The following is a 19195-nucleotide window of genomic DNA, read 5'->3' on the forward strand; positions in this document are numbered from 1 at the left end:
TCCCATTGAATTACTACAGGGGAGGGCTTTTGGCACTTTGCCAATTTCTCAAAATAACAACATTTTTGAAAACAAAGATTTTATTCAAACTGATTTTTCTCTCCTTTAGCAGTTGTATATAAAAGTTTTAAGTTTCATTTTGCTGCCAATATATCACAGAATAATACAAACCAAGTTTATTTTCTAACTTAGTGTAACTTAAGTATATATTTAACAGGAATGTTGGTACTTTTTTATGATTTTTGATTTTTTCTAGAAACACTAAATTATCTAAATTCTAGGATTTTTTTAGCCAACAGGGAAGGGTGCTATGGTTACCAAACTTTCAGGGATGGTAAATAAGATTAATATCTAAATTCTCTCGTCAGTTTTTTCCAATTAAGTGTTTCTATTTTAAGCTACAGTGTTTCTAACATTCCCTAAAATTAAAAATGGAAAAAATAATTTTTTTCAAAAAGTAAACACTTTATCCAAAAAAACTGACGAGAGAATTTAGATATTAAGCTTATTTACCATCCCTGAAAGTTTGGTAACCATAGCTCCTTCCTAAGTGGGCAAAAAAAATCAAAAACTGTCAAAATTAAGGGAATTTTCAAAAAATAAAGAAAAACATAAGAATTGTTACAATTCTTATAAGACTCTTAAAATAGGTTGGGGAAAATACTTTTCTTTGTTATGTTAAAGATTTAAATGAATAGACCTGATTGATCAGACACAGGAGCTATTTTTCTGCAAGGGTGTTGTATCCGATGTATGCCTTGATATGTGTTGCGTGAACATTGTTCAAACTGAAGCATTTTTTAATGATTTATACTGTTACGAGCCATAATGACTCAAGACCAAAATCACCTTTTCCCAGTTCTCACACTTAATGCACAACAATAACACACTGTTTGATTAAGTTAACAAAGTAAAATAATGATTGACAATGATTCTGCACATATATAAAAGATATACTTCAAATATAGATCACACTAATGATATACTACTTATCAGACAATCTTCTTCTTGTTGATTACAAAGGTTCTGTTACACTCAATGTTACGGACGACTGATATATATCATGATTCACTTGTCATGCAAAGATTACTGCTCAGCGAAGTAAACTGTATACTTGAATTTATATGTACTTTGCATATAATATACTCATGCACTGATCCACTTTAATGACACATGTGTTGTTTTACCTTATTATAAATATGACGGTATTTTCCACACCATGCAATACAATGGTCACATTGAGACACATTGTAATGTCCAAGATCCAAACAATAGATATGATTGGATTTCTTTTTCTGATCAAAACGGCATTCCCCTAATTCTTTATACTCTTGCATGATTATTTGAACAGGGTGTTCCCATCTCTCAAAACTCTCATGAAATAGCTTTAAATTGTATAAAAACATAAATGATCAAATTAAATTACTCAGGGCTCATCACAATACTACAGGGTGAGTCAAAAAAAGTGCAATAGAGAAAGGAATCCATTTTTATTTAAGAACCGAGTTGAACCGTTTAGGTTTTAAAACATTTTATAATTAACATATCCATTAGTGATCTTGTGTGAAAAAAGCAAGGAATTAGGAATATACCGTTTTGTTTTTATGACACATTTTATAGCGATACCCAATTTTAATGCTTGTCCAAGAGACATCTAACATTTGAATGTCAGCCCCCTCTGTGTAAGGTAGATTTGGAACCACTGCCATTTTCTTTTACTCATTGGCATTGAAATAAAATTGAGCACCCAAAGCGTTATTGCCCTTGGTCTTGTTTAAAGAGTAGAAACATTATTTGTTGTTATTTTCATTTTCCCTTTATTTTAAAGATGTTTATTCTCCATCAAAATCATATAAATTTGTAGGCGGGTTTTTCAAATGTCGAAATGAAATGCGCGCAAATTGAAGTGGAGTGACTTTCAAAATATCCTGAAGGTTGGACATATTGGGATTAAAAAAACTGGAGTTGGAGTCGTGTGAGGTATGAAGGACTTAAAGTAATGTTAGAAAGTTTGTTTAAACAGAAAAAGGAAATATAATTAACGCAAAATCAACCTTATTTAAGTTAAAGTCAGTTTCAGAGCTGATGCATTTATCGTGCATTGTGTGCTCCCATTCAAAATACATGGTACTTCGTGGACAAATAATGAAATTGGGTATCGCAGCAAAAGGACTCATAAAAATTAAACGGTAGAGACGAGTCACTTCATTTTTTCACAGAAGGTGACTATTGAGCGTGGCATTTATAGAAACTTTCAATAATGGGAAAGTTCAACTTGGTTCTTACATAAATATCGATTCTTTGCTCTATTGCACTTTTTTTGACTCACCCTGTACCAACCAACCAACAAACAAGCATACGCACCTTTAAGGACTGTGATTAGGAGCTCATCCACCACACGTAACGCAATTTAGTTTAATGCATATTCTTATATTAACGACACAACAACATCACCATTAAGTCAGATGCAGCAAACGATTATTCCCACATTATCATAATGATTTGCACACGGCCGACTTAAGCCGCGCAAAAACAAAAAACAGCAACGATAACAAGCTATATAATTAACACTAAACAATAGCATAAAAAATATTAAAAAAACACCAGCATGACCACTAAACAACAAGTTGAGTCATAAACTGCATACCAATTCCTTTTGGAAGTCTACTTTGAAGATCTCATACAGATGCTCTGCTCTGTGATTCTTAGGTAAACTTCCAAGATCTTTGATATCCAGAGGTCGTTGAAAACCCAGCTTGAAGACCCAATTCATCCACCAAAATGTGATGTAATACAGAAAGGACACACAGTATTCTGTGTACCTCATATCATCATTGTTTGATTCGCTACAGGGTGCATCATACTGATACCCGCGTATTCGGCATACCTGAAACACAATGAGACAGACAAGTTCATTTGAGACCAATTCTCAAAAAACACAGAAATTGTTTGAGATTCTGCTTACTAAATTGCATACTAAATCGCTCACAAACAAAATTTAACACAATTGCCTGAATTCGACGGTAAGATTATGGGAATTTTGAGTAAATTTAAACAATTTTCTGCAACCGATTTTTTGGACAATTTGCCATTAAGTGACACAGTGCTTCCCAAAATATCGAGCATTTAATTTATTATTAAATTTGATATTAAATTAATAAGTGCCATTGCTGTCTAGAACATGAATATGTTCGTATGGATACATTCGGGTCTTAGTGAATTTCACCAATTTTGAGCTAAGTTACAGCAAAAAAAAAAAGAAAGAAAAAATTCGTATTTTGGGGTTTTTATTGGGGGTAAGAGTTCTTAGTGGGGCATTTGCTCCCCCTCCAGGGTCCCCCAGAGTCGCCACTGTGTCTAGACATTTAGGACTGGTAAGATTTTCAAGTGTCTTTACTTATAAGAATTACTATATACCTACCTTGATAGTGACTAAATTAAGTTCCAATACTAGTAACAGTACGTACGACACCAACATCAAAACTGTGATCCATAGGACAGCTGCATCAATACCAGCCACATTTTCTTGAAAAAGATGTGTTATTCTCATAATATATATAACAATACAGAAAAACCAATATGCAAGAAGGAACCACAGTAATCCTGGTGATTTCCAGTTTTCAGCCAGTTGGTAATATAACACTGATATAATAGTTGCAATAAGAAGTAAACATGCTGGAAGATAAAATTGCAGTTGAGGACTTGGTACCTTTCTTGCGATCTCTGTTAAAATTCCTTCTCCCAATGAAGCGAAAGCTAGTACCACCAATAGAAATGACAGAACCCATCTTGCGTTATGACCTGGCCATTTGATAAGATATAGTGACGTCACCTCATGGAAAACACAGCACCATCTTCTCCATATAAGCACTAGACATGCAATGATTACAAATAGAAGATGAAGCAAAAAGGCGGCAAAATTGACTGAACATTCGGTCATGCGTGCTCCATCGTCTCCTGCTTCAGATGAGATGTTGGATTCGTGACAAAACCAGGACCACCTGTTTTCATCTTCGGTCGTCATTGCAAAATACTGTTGATAACCGTAACGATAGCCTCGTTGGCGTACTCCTAGGAATGGTACATCTGAAAAAGGAAGTTATATTATTATTATTATGAAAGTCATATCATAAAACGTCGATGGAGTTCAGTGTTAGTGCAACTGTACACTATTTGTGTAAGGTTCATCGGTTGTAATGAGCCTTGTATTGTCTGAAAAAGAAAGTTATATTGATGAGGGAGGGAGCTTCGTATATCATATGAAACTAATAAAACGAACGGAGACGGGAAACAGTTATAAACCCTACTACCTAATAATCATTTGAGACACTAAAACAATATACCGTATATATTGGATAATGCGGGATAAAGTAAACACAATACACAAAACATAATTATGAAGATCTAGCTTTTGAAAGTCTACATTTTAAAAGCATCATCAAACAAATTGTTTTTAAAATTCGAGATGCTTACTTCAACTCCCATAATGAAAACAAATATTGAAAATCACATGCAAATAGGATTATTTCGGATTCTCATAATTTTACTAATAATATAATAAAAACAAAAGAAATGGATTTTCAAACCCTAATAAAACAAAGTCAAACATAAGAGTAACTTTTTTCTAGATGTTTGTTTTCATTTCTCATAATTTTCCTCATAAGACAATGAAAAACAAAAGAAATATATTTACAAAACCTAATAACAAAAAAAGACAAACATAAGAATACCTTTTTTCTACATGCTTATATTCATTTCTCATAGTTTTCCTCATAATTCAATGGAAAACAAAAGAAGTAGATTTACAAATCCTAATAAAACAAAGTCAAACATAAGAAGAATAACTTTTTCTAGGTGCTTATTTTCATTTCTCATAATTTTCCTCATAAGACAATGAAAAACAAAAGAAATAGATTTACAAATCATAATAAAACAAAGTCAAACATAAGAAATTTTTTTTCTAGAAGCTTATTTTCAATTCTCATAATTTTCCTCATAATGCAATGAAAAACAAAAGAAATAGATTTACAAACCTTAATAAAACAAAGTCAAACATAAGAATAACTTTTTTCTAGATGTTTGTTTTCATTTCTCATAATTTTCCTAATAATGCAATGAAAACAAAACAAGAACAACTTTTTTTCTAGATGCTTATTTTCATTTCTCATAATTTCCCTCATAATGCAATGAAAAACAAAAAAAAATAGATTTACAAATCCTAATAAAACAAAGTCAAACATAAGAATAACTTTTTTCTACATGCTTATTTTCAATTCTCATAATTTTCCTCATAATGCAATGAAAAACAAAAGAAATATATTTACCAACTCCTAATAAAACAAAGTCAAACATAAGAATAACTTTTTCTACATGCTTATTTTCAATTCTCATAATTTTCCTCATAATACAATTTAAAAAAAAATAGCTTTACAAATCCTAATAAAACTAAGTCAAACATAAGAATAACTTTTTTCTAGATGTTTATTTTCAATTCCCATAATTTTCCTCCTAATCCAATGAAAATCAAAAGAAATAGTTTTACAAATCCTAATAAAACAAAGTCAAACATAAGAATAACTTTTTTCCAGGTGCTTATTTTTTTTTTTTTCATAATTTTCCTCATAATACAATAAAAAACAAAACAAATAGATTTACAAAACCTAATAAAACAAAGTCAAACATAAGAATACCTTTTTTCCTACATGCTTATTTTCATTTCTCATAGTTTTCCTCATAATACAATGAAAAACAAACGAAATAGATTTACAAATATTAATAAAACAAAGTTAAACATAAGAATAACTTTTTTCTAGATGTTTGCTTTCATTTCTCATAATTTTCCTCATAATACAATGAAAAACAAAAGAAATAGATTTACAAAACCTAATAAAACAAAGTCAAACATAAGAATACCTTTTTCCTACATGCTTATTTTCATTTCTCATAGTTTTCCTTATAATACAATGAAAAACAAACGAAATAGATTTACAAATATTAATAAAACAAAGTTAAACATAAGAATATTTATTTTCTAGATGCTTATTTTCAATTCTCACAATTTTCCTCATAATTCAATGAAAAACAAAAGAAATAGGTTTTCAAACCCTAATAAAACAAAATCAAACATAAGAATAACTTTTTCTAGATGCTTATTTTCACTTCTAATAATTTTCCTCATAATACAATGAAAACAAAAGAAATAGATTTTCAAACCCCAATAAAACAAAGTCAAACATAAGAATAACTTTTTTCTAGATGTTTGTTTTCATTTCTCATAATACAATGAAAAACAAAAGAAATAGATTTACAAAACCTAATAAAAGAAAGTCAAACATAAGAATACCTTTTTTCTACATGCTTATTTTCATTTCTCATAGTTTTCCTCATAATACAATGAATAACATAAGAAATAGATTTGCAAATCTTAATCAAATAAAGCCAAACATAAGAATAACTTTTTTCTAGATGTTTGTTTTCATTTCTCATAATTTTCCTCATAATACAATGAAAAACAAAAGAAATAGATTTACAAATCCTAATCAAACAAAGTCAAACATAAGAATAACTTTTTTCTACATGTTTATTTCAATTCTCATAATTTTCCTCACAATCAAATGAAAATTAAAAAAAATAGTTTTACAAATCCTAATAAAACAAAGTCAAACATAAGAATAACTTTATCTAGGTGCTTATTTTCATTTCTCATAACTTTCCTCATAATACAATAAAAAACAAAAGAAATGGATTTTAAAACCCTAATAAAACAAAGTCAAACAAAAGAATAACCTTTTTCTACATGCTTATTTTCATTTCTCATAATTTTCCTCATAATACAATGAAAAACAACCGAAATAGATTTACAAAAACAAAGTCAAACATAAGAATAACTTTTTTTCTAGATGCTTATTTTCAATTCTCATAATTTTCCTCATAATTCAATGAAAAACAAAAGAAATAGATTTACAAAACCTAATAAAACAAAGTCAAACATAATACCTTTTTTTCTAGATGGTTATTTTCAATTCACATAATTTCCATCATAATACAATGAAAATCAAAAGAAATTTATTTTCGAACCAAATAAAACAAAGTCAAACATAAGAATAACTTTTTTCTAGATGCTTATTTTCATTTCTCACAATTTTCCTCATAATACAATGAAAAACAAAAGAAATGGATTTGCAAATCCTAATAAAATAAAGTCAATCATAAGAATAACTTTTTTCTAGATGTTTGTTTTCATTTCTCATAATTTTCCTCATAATACAGTGAAAAACAAAAGAAATAGTTTTACAAATATTAATAAAACAAAGTCAAACATAAGAATAACTTTTTTCAAGATGTTTATTTTCATTTCTCATAATTTTCCTCATAATACAATGAAAAACAAACGAAATAGATTTACAAATATTAATAAAACAAAGTCAAACATAAGAAAAACTTTTTTCTAGATGCTTATTTTCAATTCTCATAAATTTCCTGATAATTCAATGAAAAACAAACGAAATAGATTTACAAATCCTAATAAAACAAGTCAAACATAAGAATAACTTTTTTCTAGATGCTTATTTTCATTTCTCACAATTTTCCTCATAATACAATGAAAACAAAAGAAATGGATTTGCAAATCCTAATAAAATAAAGTCAATCATAAGAATAACTTTTTCTAGATGTTTGTTTTCATTTCTCATAATTTTCCTCATAATACAGTGAAAAACAAAAGAAATAGTTTTACAAATATTAATAAAACAAAGTCAAACATAAGAATAACTTTTTTCTAGATGGTTATTTTCATTTCTCATAATTTTCATCATAATACAATGAAAAACAAACGAAATAGATTTACAAATATTATTAATAAAACAAAGTCAAACATAAGAAAAACTTTTTTCTAGATGCTTATTTTCAATTCTCATAATTTTCCTGATAATTCAATGAAAAACAAACGAAATAGATTTACAAATCCTAATAAAACAAGTCAAACATAAGAATAACTTTTTTCTAGATGCTTATTTTCATTTCTCACAATTTTCCTCATAATACAATGAAAAACAAAAGAAATGGATTTGCAAATCCTAATAAAATAAAGTCAATCATAAGAATAACCTTTTTCTACATGTTTGTTTTCATTTCTCATAATGTTCCTCATAATACAGTGACAAAAAAAGAAATAGTTTTACAAATCCTAATAAAACAAAGTCAAACATAGGAATAACTAGTCTAGGAAAATAGACTCAAAATTGACAGTGACCGTATTCATACTACAGGCATATGATATTTAGACGATGACAGGAGAGAAGGTAAATGTCAACATTATTGTATTGTATTGTATTGTATTGGTATTTTAATGTTGGTGTTAAATAACATATTCAGATGTGAACAGTAGCATTAGTTTGAAGAAATCATTAAATTAACGCTACTTTTTTTTATTAAGTGTTACTATGTTATTAACGTGCAATGGCGAGAAATATTATGAACAACTGAACAGAATGATACTCCACATTCATGTTCAACTATTAACACTGATTTTATTGTTGGGCGGCACAATGCTGTTATCACTGATGTTACTTTTTAATACATTCATGTGTTAATGGATTATCTTTCTTGTTTCTTCCTTCATTTTCATTCTCTCTCTCTTTCTTCCTTATTTATAATTACACTTGCATTCACTTGTTGTAAAAGTTGTAAACATTAAAGTTACTGGTTTTTAATGTTGGTGTTGAATAACATGTTATGAACAATAGCATTAATAGAAGAAGTTATTAATGCTAGGAAGTTTTATTAAGTTTAACGTGCAATATGGTGATCAATATTAATTATTACCAGCTGTACATGCTGATACTTCACACATTATGTCTGAAAGCTAGTTGTATTGTAATTCAATTTATATTAACATTAATGTTATTGCTGGGCAGCACATATCATTGATGTTAATCATTAACACGTTCATGTGTTAAACAGTTATCGTTGTTGTTTCTTCCCACGTTTTCTTTTTCCTTTCTTTCTTTCTTTCTTTCTTTCTTTCTTTCTTTCTTTCTTTCTTTCTTTCTTTCTTTCTTTCTTTCTTTCTTTCTTTCTTTCTTTCTTTCTTTCTTTCTTGCTTACTTACGTTCGTGCTATTTATGCATAAAACCAATAATCTATCTTTACAAAACGCGTCTTTTTTAGTAAACAAAAGGCTAAAGATGGCATTATGAGATTGATCTTTTATCATTACACTCATCTGCTCAACTACCACGGTAGCCGAGCGGTAAAGCACTAGACGCGTAATCGAAGGAAGTTTAGAATCGCTGGTTCGAGTCCCAACGAAGCCTGTGGAAACATGATCGCATTCCGAAATGAGTCACTTGTCGGTAAATCATGTATCGTATCCTTAATTCGAGTGGTGTCCTCGAACTGTGATGGCTTTCTACAACTTCCTGTCTTCCATTGCTGTCCACAACTTCCTGTCTTCCATTGCTGTCCACAACTTCCTGTCTTCCATTGATGTCCACAACTTCCTGTCTTCCATTGCTACCTTTTCCAGAGTTATCCGAAAGTGCCCGCTAGCGGATACCTTGCGGATACCTACTTAAGTTATCCAAAAGTTTTCGGGTAGACATCCGGAAGTCTCCCAAAAACTCAAATATTTCAAATCAGTTACTTAAAAGGTTCCCAGAAACTTAGATTCTTTGCAGGAGTTACCCGGTGGTTATCCGCTTTTAATTTGACCTTGAAATAGCATAAAGCATCTTAAGAATGCATTGTGGCTGGGTATATGGTCAAAGGTCACTGAATGAATTCAAAATGGAGTAGCTAGCTGTTGGCAGTTGGAATTTATATCCTGCAGAATATATTTGGGCAATTCCGCGGTAACGGAATTACAATTCAGAAATTTTGGCCCCAGTTTTAAATGCTGTGGCTTAGTATTATGGTCAAACTGATTATGAAAACCTTTATCAGGTCAGATGATACCTCTGCTATCATATAGAAATAAAAATTTGGAAACTTCCTGCATGTGGAAAGATCCAAGACCCAAAGAGTACTGGTAACGGAATTACGGCACAAATTTGGGTCTTATTTTTCCATTGACTTTCAAAAGAATCTCTATGAAATCTAACAGGTATTGGCCTTAGGTTGATCTTGGTTTTTATTACCTATGTTATTAACTATAACCTGGCATGAATTGTTTCGGCTATATTTTTTGGATATTCCAGCACTAGACCTTTTTCCCAAAAAAAGGCAGCGGTAACGGAATTACGAAAAATGGTAAACGGAATTACGTCTCTGAAATATACCACAATAAATAACATTTCTTAAACATCAGATTTTCCGAAATGGCTGTGTTAACACTTCATAAGTTCCCAACTTTAATATCAACCATAATACAAGTCACCTGTATTTCAAATTTGTGATGTCATGTGACTTCTGTAGATACGATAAAAACTATATCAAATATGGAAAATACAAAATTTCACATATAAATTGTACCCTGAAATGTAATTAACCACTCTCATTGAATTCCTTGACCTCAAAAACATAGAAAACAGCACCAAAATCAGTAGAATAGGACATAAAATAAAAAATTACATAGACATTTGACGCGAAATGGTAATTGTCACCCCCCCCACAGACCCCCCTTTCCAAATTGTTTTTGGGATGGATCAACTCATTTTTTGGCCAATTTCAATGAAAATGGTGTCAAAATGCTCGGGAGATACTACTCCACCAAATAAGCTGGAGCCCTAAGGAATTTAAAACATCACCCTTTTTTACCCCTATACAGCCCATCCATAATTGATGTACTCAATTTGTTGATTTAGAAAACAACATAAAATTTCAAAGTAATTATGGTGAATGGTGACCATTATAAAAGTCAATCTTTGTATATGGTGTCAACTAAACCCTGGAAGGATTTTGTTGGGTTACATTTTTATGGATACTTCATGGTCGACCTTTTTCCCCCCAAAAAAGGCAGCGGTAACGGAATTACGAAAACGGTAACGGAATTACATTTTCAGACATTTACCTGGAAAAATTGAAATGTTTTAACATTTTAAACATCAGATCATCAGAAATGGCTGTGTTAACACTTCAAATGTTACCAACTTTAATATCAACCATAATACAAATCCTGTTTGTCAAATTAAAAACTATTCGGGGGATATACCTCCTAAAAATTGTTTATTTGGAAAACGACATGACACTGTTCTTTTAAATAAAATGGTGTTTGATGCCAATATGCAAGTCAGTCATTGTTTGTATGGTGTAAATTATATCCTGGCAGGATTTTAGGGGGTTATGTGTTCATGGGTACTCCATACACTACCTTATAGTTCTAGTAATAGAGAGTTCCCGTGTTTTGGGTTACCCGCCATCTTGAGGGAAACCTAAACTCTCTTTCTTTTTACAATCTTTTCTTTCTTTCTTTCTTTTCTTTCTTTTCTTCTTTCTTTCTTTCTTTCCAAATTCTTTTTCTTTTTCTCATTTCTGGCCATTTCTTTTTCTTTCTTTCATTTCATTTCCGAATACCAACACTCGCGCAATAATTAGCAAATGTTATTTTGTAGAATGTAGCACCAATAGGGTCATTGACCAAATCAAAGGAATGAGGAATACGGCGGTGTGAATAACGTTATAAACACTATTGTAGTCCGTTCCGCTTGAAAACACGGGAACTCTCTATAGGCAGCGGTAAAAAAAAAAAAAAAATGAAAATGGAGTTACATCCTTGTAAGTTTACCTGGAAAAATCACAATTCTTGAACATTAGATTATCAGATATGGTTGTTTTAACATTTCAATGTTAATATCAACCAAAATAGAAGTCACCTGGATGGTAAACTGAAAACTATTGGGAGGATATACCTACTAACAAATTTTGTTGCAACATTCATGTATAATTGTAAGTCAATCTTTGTTTTTATGGTCACTGGTTTCAAACTCTATAATCCTGGCTCAGTTTATGGGATAAAGCATCCTATAAATCCTTTACTTGATCAAACTGTAGCCTCCGGAAATTGGGTTGTAATTATGTAATTCCGTTACCAATGTAATTCCGTTACCAATGTTTTGATAGGAATAGGTTGAACTATTTCAGAAATTGGTGTTTTAGGCTTTAAGTAGACTGATGAAGGAAGAGAATTAACAATTACAGAATAATTCAGCAAGAAATAAGCTCATGAAGAAAACTTCTTTCATAGTACGGTAACGGAATTACAACAAAAAATGGGCAGATTTGGCAATTCTCTCCTGTAAATACCGTAACCACAAGTACAAAGTGCTTTACCAAATAAGATCCCAAGGTTAAAACATGCAAAAGTAGAAAGTATACATAAGAATAAGTTTTTGATTCAAGGCTTTATTGAATTTTGTAAAATTTAGCCAAGGGTCCTAAGTCAAGCCAAAAAAATGTTCAAATTTCAAATCGGATTTTCAGGCAAACCACTTAAGGGATCCAAAATGAGCGTTTATTGCGTTTCGACAGTATTTTTTGTGGGACATGAGAGCACATCAGATCTATCGAATTGCATTCTGAATACGAAGCATGTCTTTCTGATATCAAATAATTTTAATTTTTTTTAAAAATCACAATATAATACAAATTTTATGACAAATTATAAAAATTTGATATTTTTCAAATTTTGATATATAACAGTCCTCGAAGTAAATTATATAAATCTAATGATATATTCTTAAAGTGTGAATGTAGCAGGGAGAAAAAGCCGACGGTCAATTGAAAATTTTGACCTTTCATATTGAAGATATGGAATTTTTTCCCTATTGAAAAAAGACCAAAATTTTTTGGTGTTTTGGGAAAAAAATCCATATCTTCAATACGAAAGGTCAAAATTTTCAATTGATCGTCGGCTTTTCATCCCACCTACATACACTTTAAGTATAAATCATCAGATTTATAAAGTTTAGTTCAAGTACTGTTAAATATCAAAAATTTCAATTTTTAATGATTTGCCATAAAATGTGTATTAAATTGCGAATTTCAAAAAATCAAAATTATTTGATATCAGAATGACATTCTTCATATTCAGAATGCAATTCGATATGTCTGATGTGCTCTAATGTCCCAAAATAAATACTGTCCAAACGTTCATACCCCAGCCCTTAAGTTATTCCAAAACGGTTTTCAGTTCCTTACAATTTATAAATTTGTCCACACAGGAAATGTAATTTCATAGAGATTTGATTAACTTTAAATGTTGCTGTTTTTGCCATCTCTCATACGGAATTGCCCATTTGTGGTCCAAAATGTATGGATTTATACATGTAGGACATTACAAGATATAATTAATCTGGAACATGCTGTAGGAATTATAAAGCATTGAATGCTTGATTTCATATGACAATGCAGGTAGGAAAATTTATATGTTAAATGATCAGATTTGTATATTAATGCAGTCTTTATACATGTACCTAATATATGACACATTTGAATGTTTTAGTTTATATCTTTTCTAGTAAATCATACATGATTTTGACAGTAAATTAATGTTAATCAAATTACTAATCATCAGCTAATGTGTCAATTAACTGATATAAGCTTTATGTTAATTGTTGTATAAAATACATTATAATATTTGATATAAAAATTATAGGTTGTTAGTGATGTGATCATATTTAGGTACTGTAATACATGTATGCTGATATCATAACAATTTCGTTGTACATTAAATGAAAGGTATGCACCTTACATTGTATAAAGGTGAACCAAATTAAATCAAAAGCATATTTTTGTTCAATAACTACAATTACATTGTACACTTTCAAGTTTCTTACAGCAATTAAGATAGCACTATATAGCTTAACTGCCATGACTGCAGAGTGGTATTTCTCCAAAAACTACAATTCAAATAATAAGCTATAAAATTGCCTAATAAATTTGTGCATACTCATGTATTTGTATTTCTGCATTCCCCAAAAGGTCAACAGGAAGTCTCCAAAGAGATCACCAGGTATATCGTCACCAAAAGTTATAGGTCCCCGTAAAGTTATCGGGTAGTTATCGGCTAATTCCCAAAAAAAGTCACCGGGTAGTTACCCGCTAGTTTCCCAAAAAAGTCATCGGGTAGTCATCCGGTATCTATTACCTGAAAGGTATCAACTATGGTTACCCAAAATTTATCGGGTAAGTACCCGCTACCTAGCTAATTTGCATGTGAAATTTGCCGGTGTCTACCCGGGAAGTGACTATCGGGAAGTTATCCGAAAAGGTCTCATTTTTTGATATGGGTCTTTCTTTCTTTCTTTCTTTCTTTCTTTCTTTCTTTCTTTCTTTCTTTCTTTCTTTCTTTCTTTCTTTCTTTCTTTCTTTCTTTCTTTCTTTTCTTTCTTTCTTTCTTTCTTTCTTTCTTTCTTTCTTTCTTTCTTTCTTTCTTTCTTTCTTTCTTTCTTTCTTTCTTTCTTTCTTTCTTTCTTTCTTTCTTTCTATCTTTCTTTCTTTCTTTCTTTCTTTCTTTCTATCTTTCTATCTTTCTTTCTTTCTTTCTTTTAATTTAAATATTATTTGCATTCACTTGTGGTAAACATTAAGTTATTGGTTTTAAAGTTGGGGTTACATGGCATTAAAGATGAGAGCAGTAGAATTTTAAGCGCTATGTTATTAGGTGCAATGGTGATAAGGGTGGTGCAATAATTATGTGTACCCCGGGGGGTGAATTATGGGGGGGGGCAAAGATTTTTTGGCAGGCCAAAGGGGGGGGGGGGGGCAAGCATTTTTTGGCAGGTCAATTCAAAAGGGGGGTCAAGCGATTTTTTGCAGGTCGAAAGGGGGGGGCAAGCAATTTTTGGCACAGATATTTTGGGCACCGTTTCTATATTACGCCCTAAAAAGGCGTAGGAAAATTACGAACACGTTCAAATATGCAAAATTTCCTGCTCGCTGCGCTCGCATTATATGTTAAGACAATTTAAGGGTTTAAATTCGGGTTCCCCAAAATCTTGCATGTGTAAGGGGGGGCAAAGATTTTTGGCACGTCAAAAGCGGGGGGCAAAGGTTTTTGGCACGTCGAAAGGGGGGGGGCAAACGTTTTTTGGCACGGCCAAAGGGGGGGGGCAAGCGATTTTGGTAAAGGTCGTGAAAACGGGGCAAGCGATAAAGGTCGTGAAAACATTTTAAAAACGTTATTGTAAATATTTCGGGCAAACATTTTTTGCAAAATATTTTTTCAACCCCAAAATAACATTCTGTTTAGAATGATTTGTACCAAGTTTTCAAAAATGTTTTTGGAATGTTATTAAAACGTTTTTATACCCTTTATATAGGCACTGGCTAATGTCAGTGCATGTGTGCAAATGGCATCACCCTGTTATATTGCATTTGGAAGGTATTTCGTCTCGGGCCGAAAGTGAACCCTTAACAACCTTTGACCCCAAATATGTGAACATCCTAAATGCACATGGTATAACAATGCATGTGTTTTAACACTTTAAAAAGTGGCGTCACCCTGCTATACATCTATATACCTTCCTCGAGTCAGTAAAGTAAAATCAAATTTTCTCAAAAACTGATGATTTATGTTAGTTGCATTCCTTGAATGAATTCCTGTCTAAAATTTTGTATACTTCTCATCATTACATTAGCTTACATTTAGAGATACAATAATAAAAATCCCTTAAAAAGGGATGAGCAGCGACAAAGTTCGTCATTTGGCTATATGGGGAACAAATTTAGAGTAAGCTAAAACAGTTACCTTACCAGAGTCTGAGTTGAGCAAAGTCGTAGCTTGCGACGCCATCACGGCGTCTTCATTAACTTGCCGTAACGCAAGCTACGTCTTTGCTCAACTCAGACTTTGAAAAGGTAACTTTTTAAGCTTATGTCAATATCAGTCCAATATCAGTCTACATGCGCTGCTGCTAAATTTAGAGTAATCTTTGTTGCACGAAACCACTGATGTGCGAAGTTTTGTGTGATATCATCATTTGTAGTAATACCCTCAGCTCGCACCAAACACGCACCCCCACACCCCAATCCGCATCCACATCCACACACGAAAGAAAGAAAGAAAGAAAGAAAGAAAGAAAGAAAGAAAGAAAGAAAGAAAGAAAGAAAGAAAGAAAGAAAGAAGAAAGAAAAAGAGGGAGAAGAGAGGGAAAAAAGGAGGGAAGAAAAGAAAGAAAAAGAGAAAGAAAAAAGGAAAAGAAGAAAAAAGAAAGAAAGAAAGAAAGAAAGAAAAAAGAAAGAAAGAAGAAAGAAAGAAAGAAAGAAAGAAAGAAAGAAAGAAAGAAAGAAATTGGAAAGAAAGAAAGAAAGAAAGAAAGAAAGAAAGAAAAAGAAAGAAAGAAAGAAAGAAAAGAAAGAAAAGAAAGAAAGAAAAAGAAAGAAAGAAAGAAATTGGAAAGAAACAGTAGACAGACAGATAAACAGTTAATTATTAATTGCACGACATGAATTAATATAGTCTTACATACCCGTACGCGTATAGTTTGCAGTGCAGTGTTTATTATTCAATGTTCAAACAAACATAAATATCCATGGCACTAAATATCCAAAGTTGAAACCAATAACCAATATAACAATGGTGCTCTGCAATTATACAGGAAAGATGTTATTAAAAAGAAACACGTTTTAAGAGAAATGTTCGTACATATAAAGCATCTGGCACGGCTTTGTTGTACAATCTGAATCTAATACAGGAAAGTTCAAGGTGTATAGGCCGATAATTATGAAGCAAAAGTTCGTGCCTGTTTTCCGGTTTACAGAAATACAGAGTGAGTTATAAAGACCTGTACCTAACTTCAAAAATAAAAATAACATTCTTACCCTTTACAATTTCAAGTCATAAAAGAAGCCATGCATGCAGAGGCAGATCAAGCAACCCTGACTTTGTAATTGAATATCCAATATTATGGATTTAATAATGTGAAATAAACTTTACCCAGAAAGTATCGCAACGATTATAGATGGTTAGATATATCGGGAACTGAAATATATATCAAAAACTTATTTAATGTATATAAAGCGCAGCTTTCTCCTGCGCATTTTGATATACCTCTTTTGTTGCTCTACGATATTATTTGGTCGAGTTATGGGCGCTTGAGTGGCTTCAAGTCGGATTTTGAAAGTTGCACTATTCAAGCCAAATGCGTTCGTCGTGTACCCCCCCCCCCCCCCCCCCGTACAAAATCAAGACAAAGGACACCGATGTGCCTGCAAAGATCAGCCCTGACCTTAATCCACTAGAACACTTGTGAGACACTCTTCGGAGGAAAGCTAACAAGGCAATCAAGCCTGACACCACCTTAGAAGGCCTTCGGCACATCCTGTTCAGGAAATGGCGAGACATCGACCAAGGAAAGATAAGACATCTTGTTCAGAGCATGCGACTACGAATCCAGGCAGTGATAGACAGTGGTGGTGGCCACACCAAGTACCATATTGAGATGTCAGCAGAAAGAGTTCATGAGATAAGTCAGAGATAAGTAAAGGGTAGCAAGTATTGAAGTTGGAAGTCGAAGGAGTAAAATAAAGTAAAGTTCATGGTTAAGTAAACAGAGCACATCGGTGTCCTTTGTCTTGATTTTGTGTGGGGGGGTGTGTGTGTGTGTACTCGACGAACGCATTTGGCTTTTGATACTTTCTGGGTTGAGTTTATATAGCAAAAACTTATTTAATGTATATAAAGCACAACTTTCTCCTGCGCATTTTGATACATGTTTTGTTGCTCTACGATATCATTTGGTCGAGTTATGGGCGCTTGAGTGGCTTCAAGTCGGATTTTGAAAGTTGCACTTAGCTCCTTAGCTTAATTTGTGTCTAAAAAGTTATGTCAAGGAGCCCATAGCGCCATTAGTTTAAAAAAATTTAAATTAATGGCATTGGCATTTCTTGTTGATCGTCATACTAAATTACTATCCTAATGTACAACTTTAGGTATCCCGGCAAGTGGCATTGATAGAGCCAGTAGTAATTTCTTGAGGTCGAGAACATATCAATAGTACGAGAACTAATTGCGATTGCTTAAGGGGGTACTACACCCCTGCTAAATTTTGTGCCTATTTTTGCATTTTCTCAAAAATTATAGCGCATTGGTGACAAGTAAGATATGTATATTATAGGGCAAGGACTACAACTACTGCACTGGAAATTTTATTTCAGCACAGACAACAGATGTGGAGTTACAGTCAAAAATGAGGGAAAACCAATATTTGATCAATAAATCAATAACTACTTGCCTTGAGTTGCTGAATTTTCAGTGCAGTAGTTGTAGTCTTTGCCCCTATAATATACATATCTTACTTGTCACCATTGCGCTATAATTTTTGAGAAAAATGCAAAAATAGGCACAAAATTGGCCAGGGGTGTAGTACCCCCTTAAACCATAATTTTATACAATTGTGCTTTTTGCTTCATTCAAGCAGTAGTTTGTTTGTGCGTCACCTTGTACACGACAATAGAGTAAGTTGGACATTTGCCAGGGTTAATACATAGATTCATGTGAGGATATTTTGCCGAAAAAACTACACAGATCCATACCCACGTATGGCTCACATCAGTCATGTGGCATAGATTTCTTTTTGACATTGGGGTGAACTTTGGTTAAAATCTTGTGCGGGTAATGGGTTTGCAACACTCGTTCAACAACGAATTTTGAAATACAAACCAAGTTTCGCAATCACGACAATGAGGGGGTCACTCACTACAAAGTACTCTGAAAAAAAAGGTGACGGGGATGTGCAGCCACATTAACCTCATTTTGCAATGACCCCCCACCCCTTAACTCCTTCTCACTCAATGACCTTTTTTGTTTTACTGTCACGTGACCTTTTTGTGGATAATCTCTCACCAAATGACCCCGTAATTTTTCTAAATTCACAAAATTGTATTATTTTTCTTCTCATTTTTCAAAATATTTCACATTTTGTTGAATTTATTTCAAAGATTTCTCTTTAAAATGTAAATAGGCATACAACCCTGCATTCAAGCATTTCTGTCTTAAACTTACGTTAACGGGACCTAATACCATTCTTATATACTTTTTTATTGGCATTTCTCTAGTAGAAATTGTCTTAAATATTGTAGTTCAGAAAACACAGTTTATACAAATCTTATAGGCCTATTTATACAAAGATATTTTTAAATATTGAATATTTCAAATGGGAACACGCAGTTTACTATTATACTTTGTCTTAACAAAATAAACAGGCGCTTCCATATAGTGAAGTTTACACGGTTAAAATTATAATCTAAAACAAGTGAT

At 32.0% G+C, this 19195-nt stretch overlaps 1 pseudogene; it reads right to left on the minus strand.

Annotated features, from left to right (window-relative positions):
- The window catches only part of LOC140152086 (ATP-binding cassette sub-family C member 9-like), a 55561-nt pseudogene extending 38460 nt beyond the window's left edge, over window positions 1-17101 (minus strand).
- Between the last annotated feature and the right edge of the window lie 2094 nt (window positions 17102-19195).

The sequence above is a fragment of the Amphiura filiformis genome, chromosome 5 (assembly GCF_039555335.1).
Source record: "Amphiura filiformis chromosome 5, Afil_fr2py, whole genome shotgun sequence".
NCBI lineage: Eukaryota > Metazoa > Echinodermata > Ophiuroidea > Amphilepidida > Amphiuridae > Amphiura > Amphiura filiformis.